The sequence below is a fragment of the Molothrus aeneus genome, chromosome 3 (assembly GCF_037042795.1).
Source record: "Molothrus aeneus isolate 106 chromosome 3, BPBGC_Maene_1.0, whole genome shotgun sequence".
NCBI classification, from domain to species: Eukaryota; Metazoa; Chordata; class Aves; order Passeriformes; family Icteridae; genus Molothrus; species Molothrus aeneus.
In genome coordinates, this window is record NC_089648.1 from 7,590,468 (window position 1) to 7,602,592 (window position 12,125).

A 12,125-nucleotide genomic window follows, 5' to 3' on the forward strand; every position below is an offset into this window, starting at 1 on the left:
AGGGCCACTTCTCAAACTCTGGCCCATGTTTTCAGCAGCTGGAGAAACCATCAACCACATCACAGAAAAGTAAAGACTTATTCACTTTTTTTTTTTTTTCCCCACAACAAAAGGAGAGCCACTCCTGTGAAATCCTCTCCAGATCTGTGGGTCCAGGTTGCTGGTTTTCTCCATGTAGGCATGTAAAAATCATGAATTGTGAAAAAAGGAGTGATGAAGTGCTCTTTGGAGCACTTGCAAAATAGCCATAGTTTAGATAATGGCAATTTTTCTTTCTCTGGGTGGAGTTTAAGCCATTTGGGAAGTTGATTGTTGAATGTTGATATGATCAGGAAGGGGAGCATAACATAAAGAGGACAGCAACAACCCTGAGGCTGGCTGGGAGACTTGTGTGGCTGCTGGTGTCTTATGCTGAAGCAGAAATTTGTTTGACATTTTGGAAGGGGAAGGCAGTGCTGGTCAGTCCTGGCTGCTGTGCTGGGTACATGCTGATTCAATGGCTCTGAGGATAATGCATTTTGCAGCAGAGAGGAGGCTTGTGTCTGTGCAGTTCTCAGGAGGAATTGTGCCATCACACCCCACAAACAGCAAACAGTGCCAAGCTGTGAAAGGGCTTGTGTCAATAAATCTCACCTGTGATGTTTTTGGCAGGCCATCTAACCAACACCCAGGGAAGGCTCACAGACTGGTGATGCACCATCTCCTCATATTTTGCACTCTTTGCTGGTGAAGGTAGGCTGGATATCCCTGGCTTAGCCTCTTAGAGGGACTTCTGGCCAGGACAATGGGTCCCTGTAAGATGAAACAGAAGTCAGGCAAAGAGTAAGATATTGACATTTGCCCACGAGGTCATGTAGGATCCCAGAAAAAACCATACCTGAAAACCAAAGAGTCCTCAGTCACAGACTCAGAGAGGAGGTGCAGTGTGTGTAAAGCTGTGAAAGTACCCCAGGAAACCCAGGCCATTCACATGGAGTGTGTCCAGCTACAGACTAGTAGAGATAATCAGACACACACAAGGAGAGCGTGGATTTAGCCATTTTGGGGGCTAGACTTGAGTCCTGGACAAGCTTCAGCTTTGTTTCAACTAACCCAGCTTTCTTATTTTCTGAACAGTGAGTACAGTGCAGAGCTCTCTCCCAAAAGCTCTGGAAGCTGCTGGTGCAGTTCAGAAAGGTGGCTGGGTGTGTGATGCTCCTCTCCAATGATTTTTACTGCACAGTAGCTTTTAGCCAGGTTCCTGAAGCATCCTGGTGGCACCAGTGATAACAGTGTAAAAGCATTTGGCCTCTTTTGGTTTGGACACTCATCCATGAGGCACTAAGAGAGCTACCTACAGTGAGCTATTACAGCTGTTGGTCACTGCTGACCTGGGCCAGATTTGATCCTGAGAGGAGAGGTTTCACTCTGTCATCCTTCTCCAGAGGTTTCTGCTCCTCCTGGAAAAAAATATTCAAGGCCATTTCTAATGGATGTAGAAAAAACAAGCAAACACATCCCCAGGCTTTTACTTCTGTGCTGGTATTGCATTGCTTCCTGTGACCCTCTCTCCTCCCAGCAATGCCTAGATTTCAGGTTGCATAGGCTGGGTGGAATATATTTTAGAACAAGACTCTATTTAGCCGTGATGTCAACTGCAGCCAACTATAAAAAGCTCAGTAATGCTCTTTGAAAGTGTAACAGCTGCTGCTCTACACAGTCCCTGGTGTATTACAAGTCCGCCCTACTTCATGTTCACACAACCAAAATAAAATACAATAGCAATCATTAAATAGTTCAAGGAATTTGGGACATAATCTCCCCAGAAACCAGGAGGAATTCAAGGTTAGACAAACTGAGTAATTTTGCACGGTTTGTTAACAGAAAGGGAATTTGCAAAATTGACTTTTACCTCCCATTTACTATGTGCTGTCAATGATCCTTTACACAGTGACAACAGAGCAGCAAACCTTCCTTTGGGCAGCTCTGCTGGGTGCTGTTCACACACACAAACTGAGCATTTTCATCCTTAACTGGATTTAGTCATGTATATTTAGAAAAACACTGATCAGGCCAAAGTTTCCCATAAAAGCAGGAAAGGAAACAGTTGAACAAAATGTTTTTTATTAATCTAGATGAACAGACAGAAGTGAATGACTGTGGAATTATGCTAGCACTGCACACCCTCACAGTACTGGAGAGGTGGTTTTGGCTGGGTCTCTGTTAAGGACAGCCTTGAAATGCTGGATGTTGTAGTAAAGTGTTTTGGGTTTGGTTTGGCTTTGTTATTAAATCTGAGCAATAAACATTCAGGAGTGATCCCTGCATTTCACTCTGTGGACTTGCTTCTGTTGAGGACTTTGAAAAATCTTCCAGGCATATGTCTGCTTTACTAGAAAATGGGAAGGGCTGAGCAGCCTGCCCAGAATGATGTGAAAGTCAGTGAGTGGCAGAGCAAAAAGGTGAGCCTGGCTGTGCTTTCCCCCTTCCCTAGCTGCTGGCCTGCCATCTGGTGAGCTGACATTACCAGTGGCACATCCAATTCCATTGTCTGAAACCAACTGAGACAGCTCAAACAATATTAGTCCAGGAAGCAACAGCTACATAAAAAAGAAGGAAAGTTTCAGAAGAAAATCTCCTGAGTGCCCAGTTTGCTGTAGTGGTTGCTTGAAGTCCTGCCGGGCTGAGCTGTGGCTTGGCAGGGCCCGTAGTGGGGACAGCGCCCTCCTGCCTTGCAGAGCCTCCAGCTCCTTTCTGCATCCTTGACAGGACTAAACAGTGCAAGGTGGCTGCAGTGTTGCAGGCAGGGTGGTTTGGTTTGTAGTACAGATAGGCCTTTGTAGTGTGGGTGGGCAGCAGGCTGTTCCAAGGGATGTGCCAGCTCCTCTGACAGGGGTTGGGAGCAGCCCTGAGCTCACCAGTGTGTGAGGAAATGTTTGGCTGCCAGACATGGCTGTTCCCAGAGGTGACAGGACAGTCAGGCAATGTGAGCAATGGTCTGGCACCAGCCAAAGCCATTGGGATAGAAACATGCACACCATGGGATGGGCTTGGCAGGTCTCTGAGCACTGGCTGCACCCAGCTCCCAGGATGGGATGTTTGATCCATGAGGGAATCAGAGGCACCCAGAAATGAAAGCAAGCAGTCTCCAGGCAGACAGAAAGCTTGGGAGGGAGCCAGGGAGCAGCCCCAGTGCCTGTCCTTCCCTGACAGCTCTCTGGAAACCCCCTCAGGCTCCCCACCTTGCCAGGGCTCCTGGCTGTTCATGGTGTGAGCAGGAAAAGGACCTGGCTGGGGAGGTGGTTTCTTCTACCCACAGATAAACATGCAAACACACAGAGTATGCTTGTTTAAATAAAGTGATGCTGAAGAAAGGTGACTTGTGCCAACACACAGAGTCTCGTTTACATGCTACAGTGTGTAGCAATATGGTGTCAGGTAAGAGCTGGCACATTTTTCGTGTCCAGCCATGTACACATAATGGCATCACAGGGGGAGAGGAGTTGCTGTGGAATTAAAGGTTGTGTTTTCTTTAACAGCACCTAGGAAACAGGGTACTGGAAATCCTTGACCATTCAATAACTTCCCAGCCAGTGCCTCTAACAGTCTGCAGATTATTTAAGATTTTACTATATCCCTTGACAACTAAGAGCTCAGTTCTTCAGATGTTGGGCAGCCTCCATTCTAAATAGGGACAGCTGAAACTTTTCACAAAGCTTTTCTTTATCTTTGTCTGAGAATTTGTGACAACCAAGTGGTTTCCACACTTCTAGAAGAGAGACTGGTGAATTGTTGTCCATGAGCCCATTTGATTAAAGAAGAGAAAAACCAGTCCTGCAATCCTAGATGGGTGACAAGATGAAACTGTCTGTCTCATACAACAGCCATGGAAACCTTGGGCTCCCAGTGCTCTGACTCCCTGGCTATGATTTTCCACGGTGACCAAGTGATTTATTTAATCCTTTCACTACTTCTTTGTAGTCTTGGATCTTTGAGGTGTCAGGAGGAATCATCAAACCAACTCCTGCAACACATTAGAAGGGAACATCTTGTGCTGTATCACTAGGGAATAAAAAAAACTTACTTCCTTTCAAAACACATGTTTTTTCCCTGTAATATATTTTACAAGTTGAGGAAAAGAAGTCCTTTCAAAAAATAAAATTAACTGAAAATTTGGACCCCTTTGCAGTGAATGTGATCCCAAAGCTAACATCTTGTTTCTTTCACAAGTGGTTATAACAATTTTTCTTCTTTGGATATTCATGACTTTCCAGCTCTTCTGAAGGATTTTTCTCCTGTCTCTTAGATGACAGTTAGAAAGATGAAAATTGTTAAGATATTTTGTTGTGCATTGGATTACTTGCCTCTAAGTAAGCATTATTCTCATCAAATCAGATAATATTGGATACTGTTACTTATTTCTGTGGGATTTGGGAGTCCTAACCAGGATCAGCCCCTTCCTGACATGACCACTTAAGCCAAGGAACTGGACTATTCTCTTAAAGTAATCAACAGTGAGATAATTACGTTTTTGCACCCAAAATGTAATGAGGTGAGTTGGAACAAGTAGTCACTGACCTGCAAGTGGCATTTCACACCACAGTGATAAGGTTCAACCCTCAAAGATTGCTACTGCCCTCTTTTTGGATAGAGAGGATTAGCAAGAACCAGCTGTCTGTCATGGGCACACTACCAATGATGCCTGGAACTCCATCCAGCAAGGAATTTCCTTCCCCAGGTTTTGATCTAGAAAGAAATGTCAGTTGATGCTCTGAATATTGGAGCCTGTTCTTTATCTAGAAAATACCATTGTTTTGTTGTTGTTTAAAGGCTTCTGAAGAATTGCAGTGATGGGCACTCCGTGGAGGCCTGTAATAAAATCAACACCATGAGATATTCATGTATTTTGATCCTAAAGGCTTGTCTATACCAGAGATATGGTTTTTTTGCTGTATCTCAGTGGTGTTAAAGACACACTCCTCATGCCTATGTGTGTGTAGCTACACCTAAATGAGGGCTTTTATCAGCAAAAGACCCAGTTCTTAACTCACATGATTGCACTAAGGCTCCTTGAGTGCAGCCCAGCTCATATAGATTCTGCAGGGAGAAGGACGCCAGAGAATTGCTCCTTTCATCATGACAGTGTTTTATCTCAGGGGCCAGTGCTGACATTCTCAGTGTTGTTAACCTCTGCTGCTTTAGGACTGGTGTGTAGGAGCACATCACCCCTGAAATAGGCATTCAAGTACTTCTCTCCTGGGAATGTTGTTCAGGAATCTAGCTGGTGAAATGCACTGACCTTGGTTAAGCTTTTCCTTTGAGAACTATTGCCCTGTTTTTCCCACACATGCCAGCCATCCCAGACCTCACTTAACAAGGTACATTATGAGGTCCCCAGTGAATGACTTCATGATTACTTTAAATTATATGTTAATATGTTGTTCCCCTCTTCATTCAAAGGTTTCATTATCTTTTAGCAAAGCGTGTGAAAGGAAAATGATTCATGTATCTCTGTTCTTAAGAGAAAAATGTGTGATGTCTTCAGCAGCAATTCCTCTCAGTCATCAGCAAGATAGAGACCAGAGGGTGTGCAAATAAACTACAGACAATTTTAGCTGAAGGGGCTGGGCCAGACTATGGATGTACTAAACATGACAGTGTTGAAGTCTGGGATGGTGAAAAGTAAGGGCTTGGCAGCTTAAGCAGATCCTCCCTGCGGTTTCCTTTGCCATCTCCCTCATTCCCACTCCTCTCCTTGCAGCCTTTCACCCTGACAATTGTACTGACTCAGTTTACGGGGCTGGGCTGTGAATCAGATCTGGGAATAAAGCCAGGAGAGAGAGAGGGAGAAGAGGTATAAAAGGAAGGAGCTGCATTTCACTGCAAGCCAGTATTGCCACTGAAACCCCCTTGTACCAAACTACAGCCTTCTGCAATGATGGAGACAGGAGACAGACAGCTTTTCCAAAAGGAGCATCTGTAAGCCAAGAGAAGGCACGGTTAACCAGTGCAGCCCCTACACAAACTTAGCTTTGTGACTCTTGCACTACTGGGAAAGGATGGTACTGCTTATCTCCCAAAAAGACAGCCTGCTCACAGGGAGAATGGGAAGTCCTGGCTCAGTAGTTTGTTCTGTGCTGTCCATTAGGAAACTGAACTGAAAAGGTTTTAGCTCAAAGTTTCCATTTTTGTTCACTAGCCTCACTCTCCATAATCTGCTCTGATTTTATTATTCTCACTAGGAAATAAAAAGAAATAAGAGGAGAAAAAAGGTGTCAAAAGACTATTGCCAGTCTGGTGAGTCCTGTGTGATTCTCAGCAGTTCTGCTGTGCTGTACATTTCACTCTGTAGTTGTTACCACTGTGAGTAACTTCCGAGGCCCACAAAAGCCACAAAGGAATGGAAGTCAATAGATTTAGTCCTGCCAGCCTCTCCACTAGCAGTCCACAAATCAGCCGAGGTTGGAATTGCCTGCTGGAGTGCAGTACTACTCATACTGAACAAGGGAGATAAAAATACACTTCCTGTACTGAAAAGATGTTCATTAGAGCAGAAGAGCACAGGTAGGGAAGCAAACTCTCGAGTGATCTGACTCTGGCAGAGCAGCAGGATGGCTGGATAGGCGTGGCTGCTCTTTAGGCTGTAGTTTGGTATTGCAGCTGGGCTATGTACAAGCTGGTTTCTGCCTCTGTTTCCCACTTGCACTGCTTTCCTTATGTTGCATTTAGTGGCTGTGCAGCTACAGGGAGAATCTGTTCATCTGGCTGACAACAGGAGCAAACCAACCATGCCATAAAAATGAGGAGTTTTCAGCCATATCAGCCAGCTGGATCAACTCACCCTGAAGCCACTCCACTGGTAGATCCAGTGCAAGGGAAAGGGCAGGAAACACAGCTGGGAGCAGCAGTGCAGAGCAACCACTGCTATTTGGCATTAGCTCATGGCTGTACCTGCTGTGCCCAAAGCTCTCCCATCCTCACTTCCCTGTTCCTGGCAGCACGCTCTTGCTGCTGCCAGTGGTTTCCCAACCCCTTGGTGAACCAGGCCTGCCCTCCAAGCCAGTAGAGAACTAACCCAGCTGCTTAAAAAGATGAAGAGGATTGCTGAGAGGCCCAACTAGCTTAAGAGCTGGCAACCAGGATGTTGATGGGAGTGTGTGGTGTATGGCTGGGAGCAGGCCAGGGCTGCAGACATCTCATCAAACCTCATTCTCAGTTTAACTCAAAGCAGGAGAAATAACCCCAAACAACAACATAAAAATGTGAGCCAGAGCTGAGCAGCTGAGAACCAGCCACATGCTCTCCACTAAAGGGTGCATCTGATAATCAGAGGAGGGGGGACAGGCTTACTGCATGCTTTTGGAAGGTGTGTTATCCTTCTGTTTGCTGAATAGGAGTGACGTGGATAGCGCCACGTGTTGCACACACAAGAGAGAGGCAGCAGGGGAAGCAGCTGTGGAGAAATCTCCTCTCTGCCTGGCATTTCCTGTGCCACTGGATAGCTTGGAGTCTCAAAGGTAGCTACAGTTAATTTGAAAATAAAGCCAAAAAGGAAAAGGACACAGGAGGGAAGAAGCTGGTATGTAGCACAGCACAGAAAAGGATGTGTCTGGAGCATCAGAGCTTCAGAGCTCAGGGTCAGCTGTGTGCCACCTCTGTCCTCTTTGGGGACACTAGTTGAGGTCATACCCTGCCACAGAGGTACAACTCACTTTCTGGACATGTTTGAAAAGAGCAACCATAGGTGCTCTGAATTTACATGGATAGAAATTATTCATCTGGCTGTTGGTTCACGTTTTTTTCTGGGCACATAGCCAAAATTGCAGTTGCTAATTGCATCAATTTCCCTGTTCTCTCTTCTGTAAAATCACTTCATTAGAGGAGTTGGTTAAATTCAGGAAGTGCTCCAATTCCTGGCCATATCTCATTTGGCAAAGACTTGTAGATAGAAGTGCAGTGCTGCTTCTCCCAGGTCCTGTGCCTGTGCAGGGCGTGCCTGTTTACACAGCCACACCACAGCAGATGCAATCATATCAGCATGAGATAATGGAACCGGTATCGCTTCATTTATGAGGCTGAACTGCTCCCTTTATGGTCACTGGAGCTGGGACAGCTGCCTCCATGCTATGGGATGTTTGTTGTCTCTCAGAATGGGAATATTTAGTGAAGAGGGACCTTAGCACATGTATGTTTCCTCAGGAGCTGCTCGAGCATGCTGCCAATAAACCTGATTTCAGCAGGATTTGCTGACATGGCTAAAAAGGCACTGCCAAGATCCAATTAACTTGTTCTGCACTTCATACAGTAGGTTAGAGAAACTGGTGTGAATGTCACCATAAATTACCACAGAAATGCAAGGCATTGGAGTGTGATCCTTGAGTTCAACATGTCCTGAACATCTAAAGAGTTACTGTGAACATCTGCTGTCTTTTACACGTACATTAGGGTCACCATGAGCTCCTAAACTTTAGGAAAAGCAACAAGTAGACAAAAAAAGAGCAGTTTGGTGGTAAATGAGGTTGAGTGGTCACCAAAATGGGCAACAATGGCAGATGATAATGATGACTCTATGATTCATTTTAAATCCTGGAAAAAGATGTTTTCCAACCTTCAAAGTCAGTTCCTATGAAATGACAGTGATCAAGAGAACTATAAGGGGAAAACAAAAATATACTCTTAGTCTGGATTGTATCAGACATAAGCACAAATAAAATTTGGTTTTCTTCATGTTTCTAGCAGAGCTGAGAGTCCACTACACTGTAACAGTGCCTCCCTGGGTGGAAAGTGTCAGACCAGCTCCTAACCAAACAGCTGATCTCTGTCCTGTAAGGAAAGGCAGGCAGACAAAGAGAAAACCTTTAATTAAACCAAAAGAGCTTGAACACTTTCTTCCCTCTGGTCCTGGTTCTATTCATCCAGTACAACTCCCATGAATAGAAAACAAAGATGGTAAGAAGAGGAATAGGACTATCATATTATGGAAAAAGGTCAATCCTGTTAATACCCACAAAAGCAACCCAATTTCCAAACTTTGAGGAATTTAGTTAATCTATTAATCTGTTCTTCCTCCCAGAGATACACATAGCCTTACCTACCAGGCACTGACTGCACTCCTTCCTAGCTATGGAAGCCCTGGGCTGCCCCCATAGCACTAGGGCTGGGAGTGATGGTGCCACCCAGTTTATTGAATGTAGCCATTCCTGAGAAACTGATAAAATATTCCCTGAGTGAGAGATTTGCATTTCTGGGCCCATAGCACGGTGCCAGACCCAACTGCTCAGAGATGTTCCTTTGAGATAATCAAATATTTAGCAGCAGCTGCTGCTGCAGCAAACACCTCATTAGGCCACATCTCTCAAAGTGGGGCTCTTCTCTGTCAGACACCCCCACAGGAGTGGGGCTCCTCCAAAGGACAGCCAAAGCCACAGGAAGCACATGGGTTTCATCCAGGGCTCTCTGGAAAGAAGGGCTGGTGCTCTGGTACCAGGAAGAGTGGAAGAGCTCTTTGTTTACATGAGGCCAGTGCCCTGTGAGTGTTTTGATTCTTTACTGTACAATTTCAGTCAGTAGGTTGAAACTGTCAAACATTCAGCAGCTTGAATTAAATAATTGATTTATTCTCTATAAAATTTCTAGGTTTACATTCCTTACTGGAGAGCACTGTACTTAAAGGACCAGACTCCCTCTCTGGGACTTGCATTACTTGCATTTCTTTTGTGTTTCTTTTCCCATGCAGGAGCTGCTGTTCCAAGAAATGAATGAACAATTTACTGGCTGAACTTAGCATTTTCATCTTATCTGTGAATTAAGCTAAGGGTTTTCTCCAACACATAAATGATTGGGAACTCTTTGTCATAATCATGTGGGAAATATGTCTCCATTTACAGGATTGATGAGCAATTCACCGAGGGTGTTGCAAGTCACACTGCTTGCATGCCAGGGAACAGTCAGCTCAAATAACCATCGCTGCAAATTCAAAATTTTCTTCTAGAAAAATGTTGTTTTTTATAATTTGTTATTATGCGATCCCAGACCAGAACTTCCTGACTCCTCCCAAGATTTAAAGTTCCATTTTTTCCTAAAATACCACCTCACAGCTGCTCCCCTTCCTACACCTGGTGAAACTTGGCTCAGACACAGCTCTATCAGAGACACCTTGCTCTGACTCTGCAGCTGGGACCTCTCCAGGAGTTTATGGTGCCCTTCATGGAGTGGAGGAAGCTGCTCTGCTGGTGCCAGTAGAACTTCAGCTTCTCTTACTCTGAGGATGCATTTTAAGGGTAAAGAATTCAGTTTCTTAAAGCAGGAACTATGGATTAAAGTGCAGAATTGATGCCAGAAGAAGATATTTATGAAGTGCATATTCCTCAAACCAAGAAGGAAACGTGTCACAACAAAACTTTGAAAATGGAAATTTCAATAGAAGTGATTTATAAATTAACTATTAAATGTTAAAGTGAAGTTGGCTATGATGCTGAAGTGACAGACCTGTAAGGCAGGGTGCAGGCTTGTATGAAGAGATAAAATAATCTGTTCTGTTTTTAGACTGGTCTGTGAGGTAGCACCAAATAGTCAGTACAGAGAACTGTGTGCTCTGGAGAGCTCCAGCCAACAATAGGGGATGGTGCAGCCTCATTTTGCAGTCTTTGGCAGGAAAAAACAAACTACACAGTGTTACATTTGATCCTCAATAAACCAAAATGCTAGTGAAGAGCCTACAAAGGACTTCCAGTTAGTTGTAAAATTTATTTTGAACCTTAGGTGACTCATCATCCAAACCAAATTCTGCCCCATGTGTAGTAAACAGTGCCTTGAGTGGCATTGTCTCCCAAGAAATACTAACTGGAAATGAAGTAATTTAATTTAAAGCTGTATTTCATTGTCCCTTTCACCCAGAGGCTTCTAAGCACTTTGTAAGTGTGAAAACGATATTTCTTCAACATTCCTGAGAGATCAACAGATGGATCCAAAGGCACTTTGAACAGCAGATAAATAGGCAGTGTGACTACCTCCAGGGGATAACCCTAGAAGGGGGCACAGGCTTTGGGGAGATGGGTGAGACTCCCACCCCCCTGAGTTTCAGGAGGCTGCAGAGGTGTGCAGTTGTCTTCTTTAGCATTGCCTTCATGAACCACCTGGCAGGGCTGTGCCACTTCCCAGGCGTGCAGCCTGAATCGTGCTTTGGCTGAGAAATGTGACCAAAAGCACTCCATGCTAACACAGTCTCTCTCAAAATCCTGCAAGCAAGACTGCATGAGCAGGGAATAAACCTCTGCAGCCGTGCATGGCAGTGACTCTCAGGATAATAGCATTATTGTAAGCAGTGTTTCACGGTCACAAGGGAGTGAGCTAATTGCAGACACAGCTCTTGGAGAAGTAATTGCCTTGTGCTCTTTTTCCCCTTCTCTGGCTCATTTCTTTCCTCTCGTGGGTGAGTGAGGCCTGAAGCATGATTTCTGAGAGAGAAGGACAAGAGGTCAGCGGCAGACCCTACAGCACCTTCCAGCTGGACCAAAAGGCTTCTACAGAATCATAGAATTGTCAAGGTCGGAAGGGACCTTTGGAGATCACCAGTCCAACGTCCTGCCAAAGCACCTGGAGCAGGTGGGGTTTGAATGTCTCCAGAGAGGGAGACTCCATGACCTCCCTGGGCAGCTGTTCCAGTGCTCTGCCAGCCTCAGTGCAAAAGGTTGAGATGGAACTTCTTGTGTTACAATTTACAGCGATTGCTCCACATCCTGTCACGGGCACCACCGAAAATCTCGGCGCTTTCAGATATTTTTATGCATTAATGACATTCCCTCTCAGTCTTGCCTCCTCCAGACTCAGCAGGCCCATCTCCCGCAGCCTCTCCTCACGAGGGAGATACGGCTGTGGACAAACCATCATCAAACACGCAGCGCAATCCCAGGAGCGCGGACAGGGCGCCCAGCGGCGGCTCCCTCAGACACTCACGGCCCCGGGATTGCCGGGGTGCGGCAGCCCAGCTCCGGAGCGGGCAGTGCCCCTGAGGGGAGGGGAGGGGAGGGAAGGGAAGGGGACGAGCCAGCCCCGTCCCCGGCCCGGTGCCTGCCGCGGCCCGGCTGCCGCGGGGCGGGCCGGGGCGGGGCCGCGGGCGGGCCCGGAAGATCCGGGTCGGAGGGGAC